We start from the raw sequence: 23,167 nt of genomic DNA on the forward strand, positions 1-23,167 counted from the left end.
TTGCTACAATTTAAAATTATTATAAATTGGAGGAATAGTCTCCTGTGATCTGAAACTATTATACAGTTCAGCAAAGAAATCACTAGTCATTGAAAAACTAGTGAACATAGTAGTTTCCAACATACATCTTTATTTTTTCACTTTTATAAAACTAACATATAAATGTAGTCACTGTAGGCAGATATCCCCTAGTGGCTAGAACCACACTGTAGCTCTGAAAGTCTCAAATCAGAGGGATCTGTAAAGAGGGAAGGAGGGAGGACACTGGGCTCCAGTTTATGAGCCAGAACTTTGTGGAATTTTCCAATACCTTCTGGAATTTTCCACTACTTGTATTATTTGTAAATATCTTTTTATCAGTGAATTTATAATACATATATGACTGTGTACATGCATGCACATATTTTTTCAGAGAACATGTTGTTAATCTAAACACACCACTGTGTACTTAAATGCTATAATTTCAAATAATCTAGCCTAAATTACCTCCCACTTACCTATTCTAGACCTCAAATTACTCCATTAAAGATTATCCCATTAGCTTCAAATGTTGAGCCCTTTCAAAAGGCAACTATTTCTCAACAGGGTATTGACGGAAGCTCAATTATATATACTTTTTAAAACATCTTTATTGGAGTATAATTGCTTTATAACAAAGTGAATCAGTTATACATATACATATGTCCCCATATCTCTTCCCTCTTGCGTCTCCCTCCCTCCCACCCTCCCTATCCCACCTCTCTAGGTGGTCACAAAGCACCGAGCTGATCTCCCTGTTCTATGTGGCTGCTTCCCACTAGCTATGCAGCTCAATATCAAAAAAACAAACAACCCAATCCAAAAATGGGCAGAAGACCTAAATAGACATTTCTCCAAAGAAGATATGCAGATTGCAAACAAACACATGAAAGAATGCTCAACATCATTAATCATTAGAGAAATGTAAATCAAAACTACAATGAGATATCATCTCACACCGATCAGAATGGCCATCATCAAAAAATCTACAAACAATAAATGCTGGAGAGGGTGTGGAGAGAAGGGAACCCTCTTGCACTGTTGGTGGGAATGTAAATTGATATAGCCACTATGGAGAACAGTATGGAGGTTCCTTAAAAAACTAAAACAAGGACTACCATACGACCCAGCAATCCCACTACTGGGCATATACCCTGAGAAAACCATAATTCAAAAAGAGTCATGTACCAAAATGTTCATTGCAGCTCTTTTTACAACAGCCAGGACATGGAAGCAACATAAGTGTTCATCAACAGATGAATGGATAAGGAAGATGTGGCACATATATACAATGGAATATTACTCAGCCATAAAAAGAAATGAAACTGAGTTATTTGTAGTGATGTGGATGGACCTAGAGTCTGTCAAATAGAGTGAAGTAAGTCAGAAAGAGAAAAAAACACCATATGCTATCACATATATATGGAATCTAAAAAAAAAATGGTCATGAAGAACCTAGGGGCAAGACTGGAATAAAGACACAGACCTACTAGAGAATGGACTTGAGGATATAGGGAGGGGGAAGGGTAAGCTGGGACAAAGTGAGAGAGTGGCATGGGTGATATGGTTTTAAAACAGTGGAAATAAAAACAAAACTTGTCTCAAATCGTCACAGTAAATTGAAACTAGCTTTTATATTGCTTTCAGTTGTCAGCAAGGGAAACCATAAAGTTAACTATGTATGTCAGTGTTTTGTCGTGTTGCTGTTATTTGCAATTTCCTTCCATCCTTGAATGTATTTTCCACATTGTGTAAACTGAGTGTGAATTCCTGTTATGGTTGTAAACAAAGCCCATAAAATTATATCCAATAAATAAAGCAAGGCTTGGTGAATCAGTAGGAAGAGTAAATGCTGGATTCAGAAGACGTGGGTTGCAGTCTGGAATCAGCTGGTGAGAAGGAGCATGACATGGGGCCGTGTGGGACATTAAGGTCCCAGACCTCAGGTTCCCCATCCTGGGACTGAGGATTCTCCCCCTCATAGGACCCTTGTCAAGATTTATTTAAATCACAAGACAGTGAAGGTCACAAAAGTGCCTTAGTCTCAGCCAGGCCTGAAATCTGAGGTTCGGTTTCCTTATCAATAAAGAATGAATCACAATGTGGAGTTTGTAGTTATGTCAAAAGGATTAAATGTTATGTGTGGATTGAAAGATAAGCCAGTGTCCTATTCTGCACATAATTAATGACAATATAAAAATGATGATAACTCATCAGGGGTTAAAGGAACGTTTTGCTTCCTTCCTTTATTATTATTATTATCTTTTTACTATTTTCCAAGTTCATTTAAATATTTTGAAATATATTTAAGAGTATTCCACGCAGCAAATTATTCAAAACCTTTCAAACCTGCAATTTTACCTCTGGAAGGTTCATTTGGTGTTTGCCGTGCAAAACTATGCCTGCTAAAAATCACAGACTCTCGTTGTAGTACTCTCATGGGCTCTTGTAGAGGAAGGAGCATCAATCCACAGCCTCCTCAGCTTCTCTGAACTACACGCTCCGATTGCTGTCTGTGGAAGAACTCTGCATTTCCATTGCTGAACTCACCTGTGTCCCCAGCATCCCTCTCAAAAGTGGCAGAGAGAACCTGAGGCAACTCTTCAGACAAGATATTTGAAAATTTCAGCATCTTAAGTCCACTGTGTGATGCTACAGCCTATGAAATATTGTGAGCTCACAGTCTTTGGTCCCCTTTCACATGAAACATGTGTCTGGAGATGGTATAGGTGGTGGAGTTACTAGATGCCCAGTGGTCATCAAACCAGTAGGGTATGTCTGAGACTTCTCACGTGAAGTGAAGATTAAGCTGAGACCTGAGCCTAAGGAGGCTTTAGCCAGCAGAAGAGGAGAGGGTGGAGACTAGCCAGATGTAACAGGAAGGAAATACCCTGTAACCTGGTTTATCGATTTGGAAAAATCCAGAGTGGCAATCTCTTACCCAGAAGTTTGTCACGCTGGGAAAAACTTTGTGAAACTTAACAGGACAGTTGTAGAAAGTACCTGAACCCCTTCTGCCCTCCTTGCTCCCACCTCAGGCCTTTACTGACCACCAGCCCTCTAAGAGGAGTCCTATATTATTACTCTGATTTCTATCTGTGAAACCAGAGAGAAGAAGAAAGTCATTAGGTAAAGCAATTTGAACATGATTTTATTTTACATGTTCTTCCACCACTCGCAATGCAAGGTAACTTTTAATAGATTTTTCTTTCCCTTTCCCAAATAACATTTTTCACTGGAGAAAATTCAGAAATTGGAGGTCTGTGCCACCTGGTGATCATATCTGGAATGGCAGCTTGGATGTCACATAGCAGGAAGCCTTGGCAGGAGGAAGGGAGCAAGGTGCCCATCAGATGGAAATATCTGGAAGATTTTGTGGTGAATGAAGCATTAAGGGTGAGTTAGAGCCCAGGTACATTAAGTCTAGTGGCAAGAATTTTCTTCAGGCCCTTCCTCCCAATAGTGACAGGAAACCTTTATATGTATAATTGAGAGACAAGGGTAATGTGAAAAAATATATAGATTTATATATAAACACAGTTAAGTCACATACATAATTTTTGCAGTGAAATTCCCAGCTAGGTATATACTATAATGTTATAAAAATTTGCATCATTTATTCTTCTGATTTCAAATTAATATCTTTCTTTCCAAAACTAATGAAATGCAGGAATATGTATATGCTAGAGAAAATATTTTTCTATTTTTTTCATCTTTTTACATAGCAAGATGTATATTGTTTGTAATTTAGTTTATATTTACCAGATGTATTGCTCTGTGTACAGTACAATATAAGTAAGTTTACATGAACATACTTATTCTTCCAAAATTTGCTCACAATATGTATACATACTATGTATACATATGTTATATGTGTATGCTTATGTGTATATGCATATGTAAATATATGTACACACATACATGCATATATAATTGTTTTTGTATTTGTTTAATCTTTATATGTTTGTGATTCATAATTCTTATTTAAAATTTTTAATATACTTTGAATGATGCTCTTTTACTAATCAGATTTATTTATATAATATAATGTTAAACATTTGGCTATAAAATATGTTCCAAACACTTTCCCAATAATTCGCATTCCTTTATATGTAACATTTCTGTTTGGGAGACATGGGCTTTTTCTAACTTTCCTTCAATTTCTCTAATTAAGTTTGTGACAGAGTTAAAAGATTTTCTTGGGTCACATATATAGTTTTGGTTGTCCTAGTGTCAATGCCATGCTGATAGGTTACTCGAACAGCCCTCTCCCCCATGTCTTGGTCTTGAAGGGGATGTAGATGAAATCTACTCCCTTGAGCCTGGTGGCCTGGATATGGGGCTACAGAGATTGAACTGTCCTGGGGAATTTATGTGGGGCTCAGGTTGAAGCAGAGGAAATTAACCTCCATGGAGGGAAGGAAATGATAATTTATGGAATTATTTTAGGCCAGAGGCACTTTACATGGTGTCCCCTATAAGCAAACATGTATTCAAATATTTTCCCCAATATTCACCAATGTAGAATTTGATCTAAAGCTCTTTTCCATTTTGCCCTGAAGCCATCAAGGTTTTGAATCTAGAATTCTCAGTGAACTAGTATTTGATGCAACCCTATGTATTACTCATTTTTTCTGTCATAGCTGTGTTATTTTTAAATTTTAAAAATCCATGAAAATTAAAGCAATTTCTGTACTGTCAAAAGAAAAAAAAATTAAAAGTTTGAAAAGCTGGGAGACAACATTTCAAACAGTATTACAGATTTTGTGCTCATGTGCAAGAACAAACAGGATTTCTGTAAATCATCAGAGAAAGAGACAAAAGATAACCACAAATAATTCAATCCATCTAAAAATAAAAATGCTTCTTCAGTAAAGCTCTGGAAAGATGCCAAACTATTAACTGAAGAAGCGAAAATCTAAAGATGTCATAATAAATGAAAAAAATCGATTTGCATAAAATTGCTTATGAAATTGAACATTTTATTTTTATTTATTTGTTTGTTTATTTATTTTTGCACCTTGCAGCATGCGGGATCTTAGTTCCCCAACCAGGGATCGAACCTGTGTCCCCTGCATTGGGAGTGCAGAGTCTTAACCACTGGACCTCTAGGGAAGTCCCTGTAATGGCAAAATTTAAAAAGAATATGTACAGAACTGCATAACTACACAAATGTTTTAAGTTAGATATTCACATCACCTAAAGAGAAACACATCTGGAAAATGTGCACCAATCCTTTTACATTGGATATCTTGGGTATCTGTGAGTCATGGTGAGGGGATCACGTAGATGGAAGATGCAGAATGATTTTATTTTCTTTTTTTTTTTGATTTTATTTTCTAAGTATACATTTTTAACGTTTAAGATTCTGTGATTAGGCTAATCTGTCTAGAGGAACACTTGAAAGGATCTAATAATCGACTGACAAAAAAAGTTCACATATATTTACCATGTTATCAAAGACTTCACATGATACTGTTTCATAAAAAGTCAGAATTTTCAACTTTTGACTTGACAGTGTATCTGTGTATTCATATGCATTTCTGTCTTACATTTCCCTCACCTCAGATGCTCACATTCTCATGTGCAGATTTTTCTCCACCTTTCTCAGGCATTGGACTTCAGGGCATAGAGATCTAGTAAGGGAAGGAGGGCAAGTAGTGGAAAATTCCAGAAGGTATTGGAAAATTCCACAAAGTTCTGGCTCATAAACTGGAGCCCAGTCTCCTCCCTCCTTCCCTCTTTACAGATTCCTTTGATTTGAGACTTTCAGAGCTACAGTTGTGGTTCTAGCCACTAGGGGATATCTGCCTACAGTGACTACATTTTTTTTTTAAAAAGGAAAGGCTACGGGTTTTTGTTTGTTTGTTTGTTGTTTGTTTTCACTGTCATTACAGTGACCCACCAAATTCTGTTTGATATTTCCTTTATATTTTCAAGTGTCTTTTGTTGTTGTTTTGGTATTATCTCTCTGGAATGGATTAGAGTTAATTCTAACCATTTGATTATTTTTAGACTATTCAGTTACTTTGTGTAAACTTCAGAAAATCCCCTATATTGCACCAAGAATTTAGTAAAGCTATGCATGGAGAAGTCATCTTCCATTCCATGGAGCTCAATTCCAGTCTCTGTTTCTCTAAGTAGCATGTGAATGACCCTAGACAAGCTCTAGCACATCAGGAAGCCTCAGCAACCTTGAAAAGTTGGTGATTCTGATATCAGAGTCCCCTTGTGAAGAATTCATGAAAGAAAAGAGGCAATGTAGCAAGTACAGAGTCTGGCCTACAGCTGGCACACAGAGTTATCTGGGTTTGAAGAATGAAGGAACACAATGTAGTGTAGCTGATCCAGAGTCTGGCATACAGAGTTCCCTGTGTTTGCAACCAGAAGTACCAAGGTCCCCTAAGCCTCCTGATTCCAGATAGCCTCCTCTGCAAGGGTGGTACAGTTGGAAAGAGTTCCCTGGCTGTTAGGCTGGTAGCCAACTCAGGGGGCAGTAATTACAGGAAGTTAAGTCTCCTCTGGCTCCCAGGGCTCTCCTCCTCTATGCCCTTGAGGAAGGGACTTCCTGCTAGGACTCCATCTTCTGTGGCCCTGGGACAGAATTTGGGGCCTGCTGTCTCCTTCCTTGGCAGCCCTCCTTGATATTCTCCAAACTTCCAGCTCCAGACCCACAGATTCTCTTCAGGAGCAGCCTGTGAGGAGGGTGGTGACAGATCACTGCCTTCAGGCCACCCCATGGGTGAGTTGATTAGCATAAGACCTTTTCCTCAGATCTCCATAGGGCAGGAGGGGTTCTGGGTTCCCTCCCTAACCCCAACCCACAGGACACCCAACCAGCTGACCCCCCTTTAGAGAAGGGGTGGAGAAGGCCCAGGCTGACTAGTTTCCACTCTCTTGAGGAAATGGGTTCTGACACTCCCATCCTGATTCCACATGGAAAACCTCCCCTCCTATGGAAATGGCAATCCCTGAGGTGAATTTTTCCCCTGGTTAGGGAAAAGGCCTGAGTCAAGTGACCTAGGGCTTGGAGAGTGGAAATTGTCCCCTAGGCGGGGGGTGGGGTTAGTATAAGCTAATATTCTTTGGATTAATAATAGAGGTGGGAGAGGGGAAGACAACCCACTATTACCCTTGAATCTTACTTTAACTAGGCAGGATAGATTGTATTAGCCCAGGAAAGGTTCTTGAGGCTGGCTTTATTGCCCAACATATGTTCTATTCCGGGATGTTTGAGGAGTAGTTGTTATGTGTATTGTTCTATGTCAATTAAATACATTTGTTAATTTATTTAAGTCACATTTTAAAATCTCCTCCCAGTAGCTGAGTGTTTCTCTGCCACTTTATCGGTCACTCAGTGAGCTGTGTTAAAATTTCCCACTGTGACTGTGGATTTCTCCATTTGCTGTTTATTTCTTTCTGTATTTGCTTTGTATATTTTGGCTTTGTCTTAAGACATGCATACAAATTCAGAATTTTGTATTAATATCTTCTTATTGCATTGCACCTGTTATCATAAGGAAATCTCCCTCTTTCTCTTGTAATTTTTTTTCTTTAAAGTGTACCTTTTCTTTTACTAATGTGGTTATACCAGCTTTCTTTAGGTTAATGTGGAGAAGGTATACATTTTGCCATTTTTTTTATTTTCAGAATTTCCTGATGATTAAATTTTGCACGTGTCTCTTTTAAGGAGCATTTGACGGAAGGTTTCTTGTACAGTCTGATAATATCTGTCTTTCTATTTGGAATATTTAGCCTGAATCTTTTTAAGTAAAAATAGATGTAATTCGGTTTATGTATATCATGTTACTGTATATTTATTTTTGCCTCTTCTAAGTTCCTTTTCCTTTCCTTTCCTTTGAAAGGGTTAATATTTTGTAACTGTTAAATTGTCACCTCATGTGGCTATCTAGTTAAACATTCTTTTGCCATTCTGGTAGTGCTTACCCTTAAGATTACAATGTACATTTTTGCCTTGTCACTGACTCATATTAGTTAATTAGCTCTTTAGAACTCCTCAGGCAATTATGGGACCTTGAGACACTTTGATTCCATATACTCCCTCCAAATTTATTGTCATGCATTTTCATTCTCTCTATATTTAAATCACCAGAAGAAATCACTATCATTCTGTTATATAATCAACACTCATTTAAATTCACCTACATATTCCAAATGTCATTAGTCTTTCTTTCCTGTATCTATGCGCCTCCACGTGGGATGATATTTCTTCTGCCCAAGAAAGAGCCTATAGTATATTTTTTTAGTTTGAGACTTCTGGTCACAAATTTTCCGAGTTTTTGTTACAGGATGATGAAATGAATGCCTTTTCCTTAAGAATGTTTTTCTTTAAAGCATACTTTTTCTCCTGTTACAATAATACAGTTGCACTGAGTTGATATCTTGTTACTTTTGGAAACTTCTCAAACAAGTTATCTTCAAATACCACTTCTCCACTGTTCCCTCCCCTTCTCTCCGGGACTCACATTAACCATGTGTTAGCTATGTTCACTGCATCACCTTTAATTACCTCTCCCTCGCTTTTGGTATTCTCCATGTTATGTACCTCCAGGCTCCATTCTGGACCTTTTCATCAGACTTATCTTTCATATCTCTAATTCTTCCGTCATGCAGGGAGGTCACCTTTGACCCTTGAACCATCACACCAGGGTAGATTTCAGGGTAGGTTTTATTGTGCCCCTAGAGCCGAGCAGGGTAGAGAGAGTTAGAGATGAAAAGCCACTTGTCCCAGGTCACATAACCTGAACCAAGCACAGCGGGGACTAACATTACAGACTAAACCCTGGGTCCAGACCCTTTCCTCTGTGCTTGTTTTCTTCTCGGCTGTGAATGTTGCCCACCTCTCATTTTCTGAGAAGCAGAAACACAGTGAAGTCTCTCGGCCTTTTTTTTTTTTCCTCCTAACTGATAATTTCCTATTTAGATTATAAAGTTGGTGATATTTCTTCATTAGCCGTGATATTTACCCAGGAATTTTTCTGGTACTGAGACAATTGAGGTGATATTCTCAATTTCAGGGTACAATAAGCAAATTACCTCCTTACAAAGAAGAGCAAGATGCTGGCATATTTACGAAAGGAGGTATAACAATTGGTCTGAAGAAGTCAGGTCTGGTATTCATCCTTCATCCCAGCAACAACAAGATGGAGATCAAGCAACAAGTGATGTTCACAAGGACACTGGAGTAAGATAGTAAGTGACGAGGCAGCATGGCTGACAAGTATCAACCAGTGGAAAACACAACCTTGTAGTTAAATAAATATGTCATTCTTCTCTCTAACCTGGAAGAGTGTGGAATGATGGGATCAGGTTAATGGTTGAGCAGTCTTTATTGTAGCTCTGCTATCATTGGGGAAAATGTAGAGAAGACTTCCCAAGAATATACGAACCACTTTCTTCTCTCCACTTCCCCACAGTGCTCCCTACGCCATTCCATCCTGCCAACGGAGAGGCAATTTTCAGAAACAAGACGAAACCCATGTTAACAAGACGACAGAGCAAAAGCCTTCAGAGAGAAGAATGGAGAGAAACAGGCAGGATGAGACCTTGGGGAGCTGGTTCAAGATCAGGGTGAGTGTGCTGGCTAAATGGACCTAACATGTAGAAGAAGATGACAGAGGGAGTCATGTTGGGCACGTGTAGACACGCTGGGAACTTTTCTCTCGTGGCAGGGGAGTTGGTCATCTGTCTTGTTACTACTAGGAGTTAACTTCCTAGATCATGTGAGGGCAGGTTCAGAGAAGCAATATAAAGGGAGCAGACTGACTGCAGGGAGCACGGGAGAGGCTAAAAGCAAAGGAGGAAACTACTGCCTAGGAGATGGAGCAATGTCACACCAGAAGAAGCAGTTTGACTCAAGCGGAGTGTGGGAGGAGGCTGAGTCTCTGGGGTCCTTGTCAGAGGGGCAGGCCAGGTCTGCCTTAGGTAGGATCTCTTAGAACTTTATAAAAGTAAGTACATGTGAAAGGTATGAAGTTGCTTATTTCAGGAAAAGTATTTAAATGGAAAGAAAAGGGAATTTAGGAAGTCCATGTCTGGTGTAAAAGTTAGTGATAACAGATATTGTCCTATCTTAAGAGATTACCTAAAGCCTGAAAAAAGGTCCTAAAGCGAGACACAGCTGGGTCTTATCTTAACCTTGGATTCCACTGTATCACTTTTCTTTCCCCAATTATTTCTTTGGCTCCTAGATTCCCTTCGGTATTAAATACGATGAGAAGTGGCTGCTGAATTTGATTCAGAAGCAATGCAGTGTCCCCTTCACCCCAGTCGAAGTAAGAGAGGACATTGAAGCCGATGAGAGGAAACGGGGTAGATGGCAGGCCCAGATGAGAAATGGCTCTGGCCTCACATTATGCTTCTCTTGTCACTCTCCCTACAGTTTCACTATGAGAAAATGCAGGCCCAGTTCTTCATTGAGAACGCCAACATTGCCTTCGCACTGAAGAATGTCAATGGCCTGATTTACAATGCGGATAATGAAAGGGTGTGTGTCGAGGGCATGAGCAGGGCTAGCTGGGGGCAAGAGGGCAGGACAGGGGCATGGTCTTGCTTGATCCCAGGGCTCAGATTTCCTGGAGCTTACCCAGCCCCTCTTGTGTTCTCAACAGATATCTATCTTTGTTGAGCCCTGCGATGCACCACACTCTGTGCTGAAGGAGCTGAATTCAAAAAAGGTGGAGCAGATAAAGGTAATGCAGACTCAACACAACCTGTGCACTCACAGCCAGACCCACCTATTGCCCCCCATCACCACCTCAGACTCAGAGCCCCTGAGCCCCATCCCTAACTCTGCAGGTGCCCGTGAAGGAACGATATGATGCCTCCCAGCAATCTCTTGACATCCAGAGAGTCCGCTCTGACCCTGGTATGGCTACAGCAGTAATTGTAGAGCAGGTGAGGGCAGAGGGGTCTAGCCGGGAAGGATACTCAGGAATGGTAACTCGGGGAGGGGTTGGTGCTGGAGGTGTACCAGCCAGGAGCCTCTCAGCCTCTGTTTCCCTCCTCCTGGCTTCCTGGAGACTTGATGACCCGCGATACGGGAACGGCGCGAAACCCTGGAAATGGCATGGCCGCCTCCCTGCAGATCCATCCAGGGAATATGCCCAAGGTGAGGACCGTAGACCCAATGCTGGGGCTGGTGGTGATGGTGGGAGAGATTAGGTAGAAGAGGCAGATTGGTCACAGGTATCCCCTGCTGGCGTCCTCACTCTAACTCTTTCCTCATCATAGCTTTTGTCTTTGGACCTGAGCAATAAGCAACCCTACCAGCTGCATGGCCTGTCCAACATGATGCCGAATGCTTCCAACACCAAGAACTTGAACCTCTCCACCACTGAGGTGAGCTGTGGTACCCAGATCTGTCTTTGAAGGGAAGGTGGGAAGGCTCATGTGATGGTGACAGAGGAAGGGAAATGGATTTGTAGGAAAAGGAAGGGACTAGGGGTGCACGGCCGTCCTGGCTCTGTTTCTCTGGCCCATGTGGCTCCTCCTCATAATCACAGGTGAAGTCTGCAGGGGAGATGGACAAGCGTGAGCGGCTGGAGCCAGAAGGGATGTGTGCAGACAGAAACCCCCTGTGCACCGCCTTCCCTGATAAGTCAACCAACATAAGGTCAGATGTATCCTCTGTTACCCACTGGGAGCCTGAGCTACTCCCGAGAGTGCCCGTTTGCAAGGGGCAGCTGACGTGGACCTCTGGGAGGACTACAGGTCCTATGCTCTCCTCTCTGCATCACAAAGTTGACAAAGTTTCAACCAACATCCAATGAGCCCCCAGCCCAATATGTGCATATTTTACATTCTTACATGATGTGTCTGAGCCATTCTGGGGCAGGTGAAGAGCTGCAAAAGGGGTGCCATTTCCCCTTTCTTCTCTCTTCTTCCCTTACCCCCACCATGGGTGAGCTTCTTTCCCTTCCCTTTGTGTTCTCTCTCTCCCTTGTCTCTGGGCCCCTATGTCTCTGTCATCTCTCCCCTCGTACGTTCACTCCCTTTCTGTCTTCATTCCCCCTCCATCTCCCTCCCTGCCTCCTGAACCCCACCTCCCTCACCTCCGTGCCACAGCATCCTGGGCCATCCATGTGGGGAGTCCAGGTCTTTGTCTAGGCCTTGGCAGAGTGCTGGACCCCCAGTGAGGTAGCAGAGCCTCAGGCACACACCCCATTCCCTCTTCTCCCCACAGCCTTCAGTGGGGCCCTGGAGGGAGGAAGGGAGGGGAAAGAACCCCTGCAGCATGGGTTTGAAATGCTGGGCCCTGTGGCACTGGAAAAGGGAGTGGGGCAGTCTTGGGGGGGGGGTAGCTGCCCAGGGGCAGGAGAGGAAGGGAGGGAGGGAGGCTGGGAGGGAGGTAGGGCATGCTCTCCCTCTGTACCAGTCGATGGGGGACGTGTTTAGGGCCCCGTAAGGCTGGGACACTGCGGTGTGGGTGTACTTGCTCCCATGAGGAGGAGGGTCACCTCCACGGTTTCACTGACTTTTCTATTTTGTCTTGATTTCGGCAGCTCCATCCTGGAATTGTTCCCCAAGTTACTCACCTTGGTAAGTGTATTGCTTGTTCACTGACTCCTCTAACTGGCACTGACAGCACCCACAAACTACTCTGAACCCCATTAGGTCTTGCCCCAGTTACAGTTTTGAAACTGACCCTTAAAGTCCTGGGCGGAGGGGCATGGTACAGCTCCCGTGGGAACCTGACAAAGGCTCTGGGTCTTCTTCAAACACGTTCTTCACAGGCTTTGGGGAACCCACGGTGATGATCCAAACTGTAGCCCTGCCCATGGAATTTCCAGGGCCCTTTCACCCCTGACCTCTGACCCTCACCCTCTCTTGGGCTCATCCTTTTCCCTGATCATCCAGTAACACCTCCTGGTCTGCACTGCTGACTTCCTCTTCTCTTCCCCAGGATGGCCAGGAGACATCCCCACTGGCTAAGTGTGGTATTGAAGCCAGCAAGCGCTTACCAACCTGCAAGGTGAGGATGGAGGATCAAGCTGGGTTTTAAGTGGTGCATGAGAAGGGGGTGTCAGCCCTGGTCCTGAGGACTGTTTTGATTCCAGGGAAACTACTTTGGATCTCATGAGCTGAAGAGCCTAGTCCTGCAATTCCTGCAGCAGTAAGTACCTCTGGGAAGCTGAGCAAGGGGAGGAGGGCTAGGACAGGTGAGGCCACCTAAGCACAGGTCTGCTCAGGGGAGCTTTCAAGTCTCATTTGAGGTCCAGACGACAGAGGTAGACTGTCCTCATTGCTCCCCCTCAGGTACTACTTGATCTATGACTATGGAGACCGACAGGGTCTTGCGGGTGCTTATCACGAGGAGGCCTGCTTCTCCCTGACCATTCCCTTCCACCCTGAGGACCCAGCCCCGTGAGTATCACAGCACAGGCTCTACTCCTGGGCCGTGTGGCTCCCCTGCAGACACAGGCCAGCTCCTGCAAACACCCACCACCCACTGTTGCTCTTTGTCTCCTAGAAGCAGCTTGTGCGAGTCCTTCAAGGACAGCAGGAATATGAAGAAGCTCAAGGACCCCCGTGAGGGTGTGATGGGAAGACTGGGTGGGAAAGGGTGGTGAAGGGGTCAATCATAGGGCCCGGGGCGTGGCAGCCCCTGACCTTCACTCGCTTCCCCTCCCCTCACAGACCTGCGGGTCAAGCTGCTGAAGCACACAAAACGTGTCATTGTGCACACCCTCTGTGTGTTGCCCAAGACTCAGCATGACTTCAGCTCCTTCGTGGTGGACACGTGGTTCCAGACGGTGAGCGACTGCTTCCTCCCTCGGGCGGGTCCAGGAAGGCGCAGGTGGGTAGGAGGTGGAGGTGGTGACTGGGCGCCTGGGCTCTTCCCTTTCAGGGAACGATGCTCTGCTTCTCCATCAGTGGGGTTTTCAAGGAAGGTGAGTGTGTGTAGACCCCCACCCCAGATGCCCCCCTGCTGCCTCCCCCTGGCCAGGCTCACTCCCAGAACCACCCAGCTTCCCTGACCCCTCCCCTTCCCCCCCTTTGTTTCCCTTCCTTATGCCTCTCTTCCCTTCCCTTCTTTTCCCTTCCTTTCCCTTCCGTTCCCTTCCCTCCCCTTTCTTTCACCTCTGTTGCCCTCCCTTCCCTCCCCTCTCCTTCCCCACTGTGTTCTCCAGCCCTCAGTCTTTCCACAGACAACCCAGGTTTGAGGTGTGTCCATGCCTGTCTGCCCTGCACATCCTGGGTGTTGGGGACACAGGCTGTGGAGTTTGGTGGCTCTCATCCCAGATCCTTACTCTGAGAACTTGGACTGTTACTTAACCTCGCAGTGTCCGCATTTGCACAATGGGGTAGTAATATTCACCTCTTGGGCAGCTGTGAAAAATGCATCCCTTGAACTTGTGAAGTGGTTGTCAGGGGCCCTGTCACTGGGCACAGACTGCTCCTATAGTTGCCCTCCCCATTCCCGACACCCTGGCCCCCGTGAACAACTGCCCTCTCAGCCTGAGTGTCCAGTCACGCCCTGACTGGGCACCACCGTGTGAGTGTGTACATCACATGTGGCTCTACGGGGTACTGTTGTTTGTTTGCTGTTGAAGTGGAAGGAAGTTCTCAGGGCTGTGCGCGTGCCTTCACCCGGACCTTCATCGTTATCCCTGCCAGCTCTTCCAGGTGAGAGCCCTGTTGTGGGTGGGGATGCCCATCCCTGCCTGGGCTCAGGGCCGTGGGAATGTGGTGGCGCAGACCTTAGGTTTACTGGGTATTGTGGAAAACCAGCAGGGAGATCCCAGGAGCAGTCTAGCCTAGTGGTTAAGAAGAGCATTGGCTCTGGAATCGGCCTATGGGGTCTCTCCTTGACACAACACTCACTCGCTGTGTGACCTTGGTCAAGCCACACGACCTCTGTGTGACTCCGTGTCTTCTTCCGAGAATGGGGATCAGAGCCTCCACCCCTTGGGCTGTGGTAAAGGGTAAATGCGAAATTGTCCCTGGGTTGGGGATAAACCTATAAATCGAGTGAAGGTGGTAGACAGTCTCTCCAAAGGTGGGCTCTGTGGGGAGGGGCAGAGGTACCAGTCAAAGATCCTGGGAGACAGACACAGGGGTGGCATGGAAGGAGTCTGGTTGCTGAGTGCCAGTGGGAGCAGAGTCAATATTGGGGGTGTGGGTGTCCATCCATCCGTTGTCTGAGGGCCCATTTTTCCTTCAGTCTGTGCATCGTGAATGACGAGCTGTTTGTGAGGGATGCCAGCCCCATTGAGACTCAGCGTGTGTTCTCTATCCCAGTGCCTACACCCACCTCCAGCTCCATGCACACCCTTTCCCAGCAGCAGCAGGGCATCATGCAGACATCCTCCACCCCACCTGAGATGAACGTCTAGTGGTCTCAGAAGTGAGTGCTGGGTTTGCATGGGGAGAGGAGGGAACTGGGAGGAGTAGAGGAGTGATTAACGGGAATTTTCAGGTAATTATTTTAAATTTATTTTTTCTTACAAACGTTTACTTGTGAGAAGTTCCCTAATTCCATACTACTACATTTCCATGTATTATAAAATACAGGTGTCCTATATTATATACTGTTTTGAAACTTCTTTTATTATTAGTACCCGCATAATTTCCTCTCAGTATACGTGAAGCTACATTATTCTTTCTAAGATCAATATATTAAACCATTGAATTCCAGGAAGCCATAAGGTATTATTGATAGGAATTTACCTTTTCTCTTCTTTTTCAGCATTACATGCTGTGGCATCTGCTCATTCTGGTACATACATGTTGCTAAACTTGAAGGCTTGCTCTTGTAGCATAGATTTAGCAGTGACATTGTGTGGTCAAGGGTCTCCAGTTAGGAGACTATATTACAAAGCTACGGTAATCAAGACAGTATGGTACTGGCACAAAAACAGAAATATAGATCAATGGAACAGGATAGAAAGCCCAGAGATAAACCCACACACATATGTTCACCTTATCTTTGATAATGGAGACAAGAATATACAGTGGAGAAAAGACAGCCTCTTCAATAAGTGGTGCTGGGAAAACTGGACAGCTACATGTAAAAGAATGAAATTAGAACACTCCCTAACACCATACACAAAAATAAACTCAAAATGGATTAAAGACCTAAATGTAAGGTGAGACACTGTAAAACTCTTAGAGGAAAACATAGGCAGAACACTCTATGACATAAATCACAGCAAGTTCCTTTTTGACTCATCTCCCAGAGAAATGGAAATAAAAACAAAAATTAAAAAGTGGGGCCTAATGAAACTTAAAAGCTTTTGCACAGCAAAGGAAACAATAAAGAAGATGAAAAGACAACCCTGAGAATGGGAAAATATTTGCAAATGAAGCAATGGACAAAGGATTAATGTCCAAAATTTACAAGCAGCTCATGCAGTTCAATATCAAAGAAACAAACAACCCAATCCAAAAATGGGCAGAAGACCTAAATAGACATTTCTCCAAAGAAGATATACAGATTGCCAACAAACACATGAAAGAATGCTCAACATCATTAATCATTAGAGAAATGTAAATCAAAACTACAATAAGATATAATCGCACACCGGTCAGAATGGCCATAATCAAAAAATCTACAAACAACAAAAGTTGGAGGGCTTCCCTGGTGGCGCAGTGGTTGAGAATCCGCCTGCCGATGCAGGAGACACGGGTTCGTGCCCTGGTCCGGGAAGATCCCACATGCCGCGGAGCAACTAAGCCCGTGAGCCATGGCCGCTAGGCCTGCGCGTCCGGAGCCTGTGCTCCGCAACGGGAGACGCCACAACAGTGAGAGGCCCGCATACCGCAAAAAAAAAAAAAAAAAAAAAAAAAAAAGTTGGAGAGGGTGTGGAGAAAAGGGAACACTCTTGCACTGTTGCTGGGAACATAAATTGATACAGCCACTATGGAGGTTTCTTAAAAAACTAAAACTAGAGCTACCATATGACCCAGCAATCCCACTACTGGGCATATACCCTGAGAAAACTATAATTCAAAAAGAGTTATGGACCACAATGTTCATTGCAGCTCTATTTACGATAGCCAGGACATGGAAGCAACCTAAGTGTCCATCAACAGATTAATGGATAAAGAAGATGTGGCACATATATACAATGGAATATTACTCGGCCATAAAAGGAAATAACATTGAGTTATTTGTAGTGAGGTGCACGGACCTAGAGTCTGTCATACAGAGTGAAGTAACTCAGAAAGAGAAAAAAATAGCATATGCTAACACATATATATATGGAATCTAAGAAAAAAAATAAAAGGTCATGAAGAACCTAGGGGCAAGATGGGAATAAAGACACAGACCTACTAGACAATGGACTTGAGTATATAGGGAGGGGGAAGGGTAAGCTGGGGAAAGTGAGAGAGTGGCATGGGCATATATACACTACCAAACGTAAAATAGGTAGCTAGTGGGAAGCAGCCGCATAGCACAGGGAGATCAGCTTGGTGTTTTGTGACCACCTAGAGGGGTGGGATAGGGAGGGTGGGCGGGAGGGAGATGCCAGAGGGAAGAGATATGGGAACATATGTACATGTATAACTGGTTTACTTTGTTTTAAAGCAGAAACTAACACACCATTGTAAAGCAATTATACTCCAATAAAGATGTTAAAAAATAAATAAAATAAAATTAACATTTGAACTGGGTCATAGTTAATTCTGCATGCTCTTGTAAGTCAGCAAAATATTCCATATATCATTTCAGTTGTCACTTACTTTTTAACTTCATTTTTAATTTCTAAAACTGTTTCCAAACACAAAACCGAGGTTGGAAAATGGTATATGGGAAGCTGCAGAGATGAAATAAGCTAATTTCATTTGGCATAAAGATGAATACCCAAATTCTTCATAGCAAAAAGTGTCCAAATCTACTGTTTTCATTCAGCAGTCAAGGCTTCTGGAAAAATATGCTAATGGATTGCTAATTACCCAAATGCCCCAAATCTGTTTCCGTAAGTATCATTATATGTTATGGAAATTTTTCTCAGTGACAGAGAAAGACATCCTGGCTGAACATACCCCTGCCCATGACACAGAGATGATGGTCTCAAGCTATCTTGAAGGCGTTGCAGCCCACTTTATCTGTTACTAATACTAATGGAGGACAAAACATAATATTCTGTTTGCTCTGTATTTGTTAAATAACTTCTTCCCTTCATTAAAATGGATGGCCCATAAAAAAAAGAAGTACCCATCATGCACTGACACCATGACACTCCTGATCTAAGCTAAATAAGGACAAAAATCCCTCCTCCCCTCAGGAAGATGGAGCTGGGATGAAAATCAGGGAATACGACCCCCAAACTCCTCCTTCCCCAGTGAATATTCCACCCCTTCATTTGTATGCCCCTCATAACCGGCTTGCTAAAGAAACCCAGGGCAGCAGCTGCTCACCTGTCTGCCCACTCTCCCTCTGAGAGTGTATTCTTGCTTAAATAAATTCTCATTTTACTTTCTTAACCTCCCTGCTTCGTCTCTGAATTCTTTTGCGATGAGGCAAGAACCTCAAATTCACCGGGATCATAACTAAAGCAGCAATGAGCAACACTAGTAGCCAGAATGAATCCTCTGAAAACATTTCCAACTAAAAGGAACCAGGGTTCCTTGGAAAAATGTCTGACTCCGGGTTTGCATATGGATTGTACCAGATGAGTCTGGACAAAAGTCTCATACCAGAAAGCACATTAAAGACACAGAAGTCAACCAGAAGGGGGCTCGAATAGGCTAAAGATGGAACAATTTGAATGTCAAATGAAATAATGACTGCAATGCATGAAAACATACCAAATATAGAAAAATCTAAAGCTCGTAATGATGCCGAAAGCTCAGCTTCTCTGTACACCAGTGCCGAGTCAAATCTTGGAGACAGAGTTTTGGGTGAAGTAGAAAAGCATAGCTTTATTACTTTGCCAGGCAAAGGGGGACACAGCAGGCTCCTGCCTGGAGAAACTATGTATCCCAACTTGGAGAAGATAGTGAGAAGCTTTATAGTAATGGTTCAAAGAGGGCGTGATCAGCTTGTGGACATTTTTCTGATGGGTTGGTGGTGAGGTAAGTAGGAGTCAGCATCATCAACCTTCAGGTTCCAACTGGTCTGAGGTCTACATGCTTGTGGGCAGCACACTATCATTAATCATGAACTTCTCCCACCTTGATGGGGTTTCAGTATCTGCAAAACAGCTAAAAGATACTGTTGTGTGTATCCCTTGATGGGGGACCAGGACCTTGCCCCAAGGCTGCACTGTTGTTTCTCTTGACAGTTAGTTTCTCCCTGGTCTTGCATCCCCTCCCTTCCCTAATTAACAACGGCTTCAATCTGCCTGTTGGAACTCAGGGAAGGTCATGGAGGCTGAATGAAGCCTATTTCCTGTAATCAAAGAAAAAGGGGACACAGAAAGGCTTTTGTGCCCGGAGCTCCATAGGGCTCTGCTGGGTATCAATAACGACATTCTAATGGGAAAACATTCCATGAAAACAAACTTATTGCTCACCTTTGGAGCATCCTAAGAAACGACTTGTTATTCTGAAAAGTGAAAATATTGTAAAAGAATGAAACATTCATCCTATCCTCCTGTGTAAACTAATAGTTGATGAGGGAAATTCCTTTTATAAAAGGATTCCAGTTAACAAATGCATAAGAAATTTTGCAGTCTTTAATGAAATGCAGATTCGACAACAATCTTCGGAGGCCACAAACTTGAGGTGAAAAACACATGGGAAATGTTACAATGGCTCTAACAGGCTGACAACACATGAACCCAGTGATCAAACTTAGTGTCACAACTGGAGAGATAACTAGACACAATGAGCCTCCTGGTGTAAGGCTCTGGAGTGAACAACACCACATCTGAGGTATTCTTGCCAAGAATCTGAATTGGACCTAGCCTCTGAATCTAATCACCAATGTAATGGAAAATGGGGAGGGGACAGAACAACATAAACAACACGACAGGGATACAGTCAGCAGACTCTAGAATGCAAACTGCACAGAACAAAAGATGTAGCTTCTTATGCAAATAAACTGGAAGGTGTGGTGGCTAATTTCATGTGTCAAACTGATTGGGCCACAGAGTGCATAGACATTTGGTCAAACATTATTCTGTGCATCTGTGGGGGATGTTTCTGGATGAGATTAACATTTGAATGGGTGCACTGAGTAAAGCATATTGCCGGCTGGTTCCTGCATTTTGACTAAATGAAAAATTGGCTCTTCTTGGGTCTCGAGCTTACTGGCTTTTGGACTGGAACTTACACCATCAGCTCTCTCGGGTCTCTAGCTTGCTGACCATAGGTCTTGGGACTTCTAAGACTCTATAATGCCCTGAGCCAATTCCTCAAGTCAGTCTCCCCCCCACACCATATATATACTATTGGCTCTGTTTCTGACTAATACAGATTTTGGTACCAAAAGTGGTTCTAAAGGAAGAGAAATTTAAGCATGAGTTTTGTGAATTGACCTTGGATTTCTGGAATTGGCTCTCTAATCTGATCAGATTTAAAGGTGCTATGGACTGTATTTCCAGTAGTAAAGAGAGCTCTGATAGTTCATGGTGTGATCTGGGAATAGATATAACCCAAATGTCACCACTGTAGACACCCAATCAACCACTTATAAGAAGAAAGGATGTGGGTGACTGTGTTATAAGAAGAAAGGATGTGGGTGACTGTATAAGAAACTTTCAAAAGTTTTTGCAAAATAACCAATATAATGAGATTGGCTGATTGCTCCTAATGTCACTAGATGAAATGGAGAAAGAAAAGGATGAGCTCAGGGATTGGAACTCCCAGCTTAAGCACTTCATAAATGATCTGTAAGCTTCCATTTGTGCCCTGAAGGCGACCATTATTTCCTGTAGCCACAAGTTGAGATTGCTGAAAATCAAATGCAAAACCTCATCCTGCGGAAAGGCAAGCCACTGACTGAAGGAAAATAATTGTAAATCATGTATCTGATAAAGCACTTGTACACAGAGTAAAGAATCAAAAGTCGATAAGAAGAAAACAGACACACTCACAGATAAGTTGACAAAGGATTTCAGGAGATACTTCATCAAAGAAGATATAGTCATGGCAAAGAAACACATGAAAATATGCTCATCATTATCATCATTGAGGAGCTGTAATTGAAAACTACAATTAGGTGCCACTACACCTGGCAGGGAATGGTCACGAGGAAAAAGACTGACTAAATCAAGTTTTGGCAAGGTTGTGGGGAATGGAACTCTCACACACTAATGGTGGCAATGAAAATTGTGTGACCACCTTGGAAAAGAGTTTGTTTCTTACAATGGTAATCTTTCATCTACCATATGGTCCAGCTGTTGCACTGGTAAGGACATTTTCTAGAGGAAGAAGGCATATGTCCATGCCAAGACTTACACACCAGTGTTCACAGCAGCTTTATTTAAGAGAAACCCAATGTGGAAACAACCCAAATGTCCCTCAAGAGGTGAATGAATAAAGCAAATGTGGCATATCCATATACTGGATTACTACCCAGCAATAAAAAAAAAAAAAAACTATTGACACATGCAACAAAATAGATAAATAAAAAAAAAAATAGGTGTCCAGTTTCTAGCCTGACATGTAAGGAGCTTCAAAGTCGGCACTCCATCCTAACAAATAAAAAGCCAAACAGACTGTAAAAACAACTCTTCTCAGTTCTATCAGAGAAGTGAGGTCACAAGGCAAATTTGTCTCCAAAATTGAATACAGAGAATACAACCTACCAGAGCAAAAACTCATCAGCAGAGACCTCCGTGGGAACCAGTATCCGTGTAGGAAAACCCAAAATGTAAGTGTTGGGGTCTCTTGGAAGCCGCTGCCTTTGAAGCTGGAGTAGAAGCTCCAGCAGCCATCAGGACACAGATCCTCAGAACCTGCCTCCTTCAGACACCTGATATGAGCTCGGCCACTGGCATGAGGAGCTGCACAGGGAGAGACAGATTCGGCACATGTTATCATGTCCTTCTCACAAGGCCCTTTTCTTCTCCTTTCCTTGTTTGTACCCTAAGAACAAAGTGGAAAAGGAATAAGAAGTGGCCTGAATTCATGCAAACATCCATGGAATAACGATAGGGCCATTGGCTTACTCATGTGTTATAATTCAATGTTCTCCGCAATCCTGTGGGTAAAGCATTCTTCTCCCCATTTTACAGAGGGGGAAGCTGAGGCTTGGAGAGAGTTATCACCTGTGTCAACTACAAATTGGCACTTGCCATGGTCACTTGCCATCTACCTCTATAAGGATTAAATCAGTTACCTCTGCAGCTGGTTACCTTCAACACCTCCTGAAAGGAATTCAGGGTGGAGATCAGGAATGAGGCACTCTGTGCTCTGAGGAAAACTGGCAGAACAGGTCTTCAGATAGTTAGGTATTTTCAGGAGTTGACTTTATGAGCCCAATTCTTGCATCTCCTCATATCTAGAAAAGCACTAAATTCCTTCATGGTGACCTCTGCTCCTCATGACTAGCAGTAACCCTCGCGAGACCTGCAAAAAGAAATATGTGCTTTATTGCATGTACTCCCCCTTTACCAAAAATCACATATATACTGACCTTCCCCCACTACCTCTTTGGAGCAGTTTCTCAGAGCTGTCTGAAATGCTGTCTCCCAGGCTACTGTCCTCACTTTGCCCCAGATAAAACTTAGCTTGCAACTCTCACGTTGTGCACTTTTTTTAAAGTCGATACCTGTCTCACCCCCTGTGCCCCTCCTTTAGAAGGAAAGTGGCTCCCGGACACCCCTGGAACAGGACACCACACTCACTGGGGCCAGGAGTGACCCCAATGGCTCTACCTACGAGACAGCAGAGGCACCAAGCCCCAAAGCGGGAAAGAGGTGACCTGGATGTGGATCCCTTTGTCTCCCCACACCCCAGCGTGGTCCAGCCCCCACCGGGGACCCACACCCTCAGCTGAGTCCCAAACACCGGAAGGCGGGAGCTGCTCTTTCCCCCAGTTTATGTCTGTCTCCCTTAAAAAGTCGTCAGGGTCGCCGCTATGACGTTAGGTTTCCACAGCAACCGCCATGCGCAGCCCGGTCCTCCACACTGAAATGCCTCCTATGTTGTAGCCGTCATTTGCAGTCTTGAGAGGCTGCATCCTCTCAGCCACACAACACCGCGGGTTCTGTCATCTGCATGAGGAGCTCTG

General features: G+C 43.5%; 1 protein-coding gene and 1 pseudogene across 1 annotated transcript in view; one reads left to right on the forward strand and one right to left on the reverse strand.

Moving 5' to 3' along the window:
* BEX4 (brain expressed X-linked 4) overlaps window positions 1-23,167 on the reverse strand; it is a 111,218-nt gene that overhangs the window by 24,014 nt on the left and 64,037 nt on the right. The gene's annotated exons all lie outside the window — the stretch shown is intronic.
* On the forward strand, window positions 9,544-22,933 carry LOC131748072 (nuclear RNA export factor 3-like; annotated as a pseudogene).

This window comes from Kogia breviceps, chromosome X (assembly GCF_026419965.1).
Source record: "Kogia breviceps isolate mKogBre1 chromosome X, mKogBre1 haplotype 1, whole genome shotgun sequence".
Lineage (NCBI taxonomy): Eukaryota > Metazoa > Chordata > Mammalia > Artiodactyla > Physeteridae > Kogia > Kogia breviceps.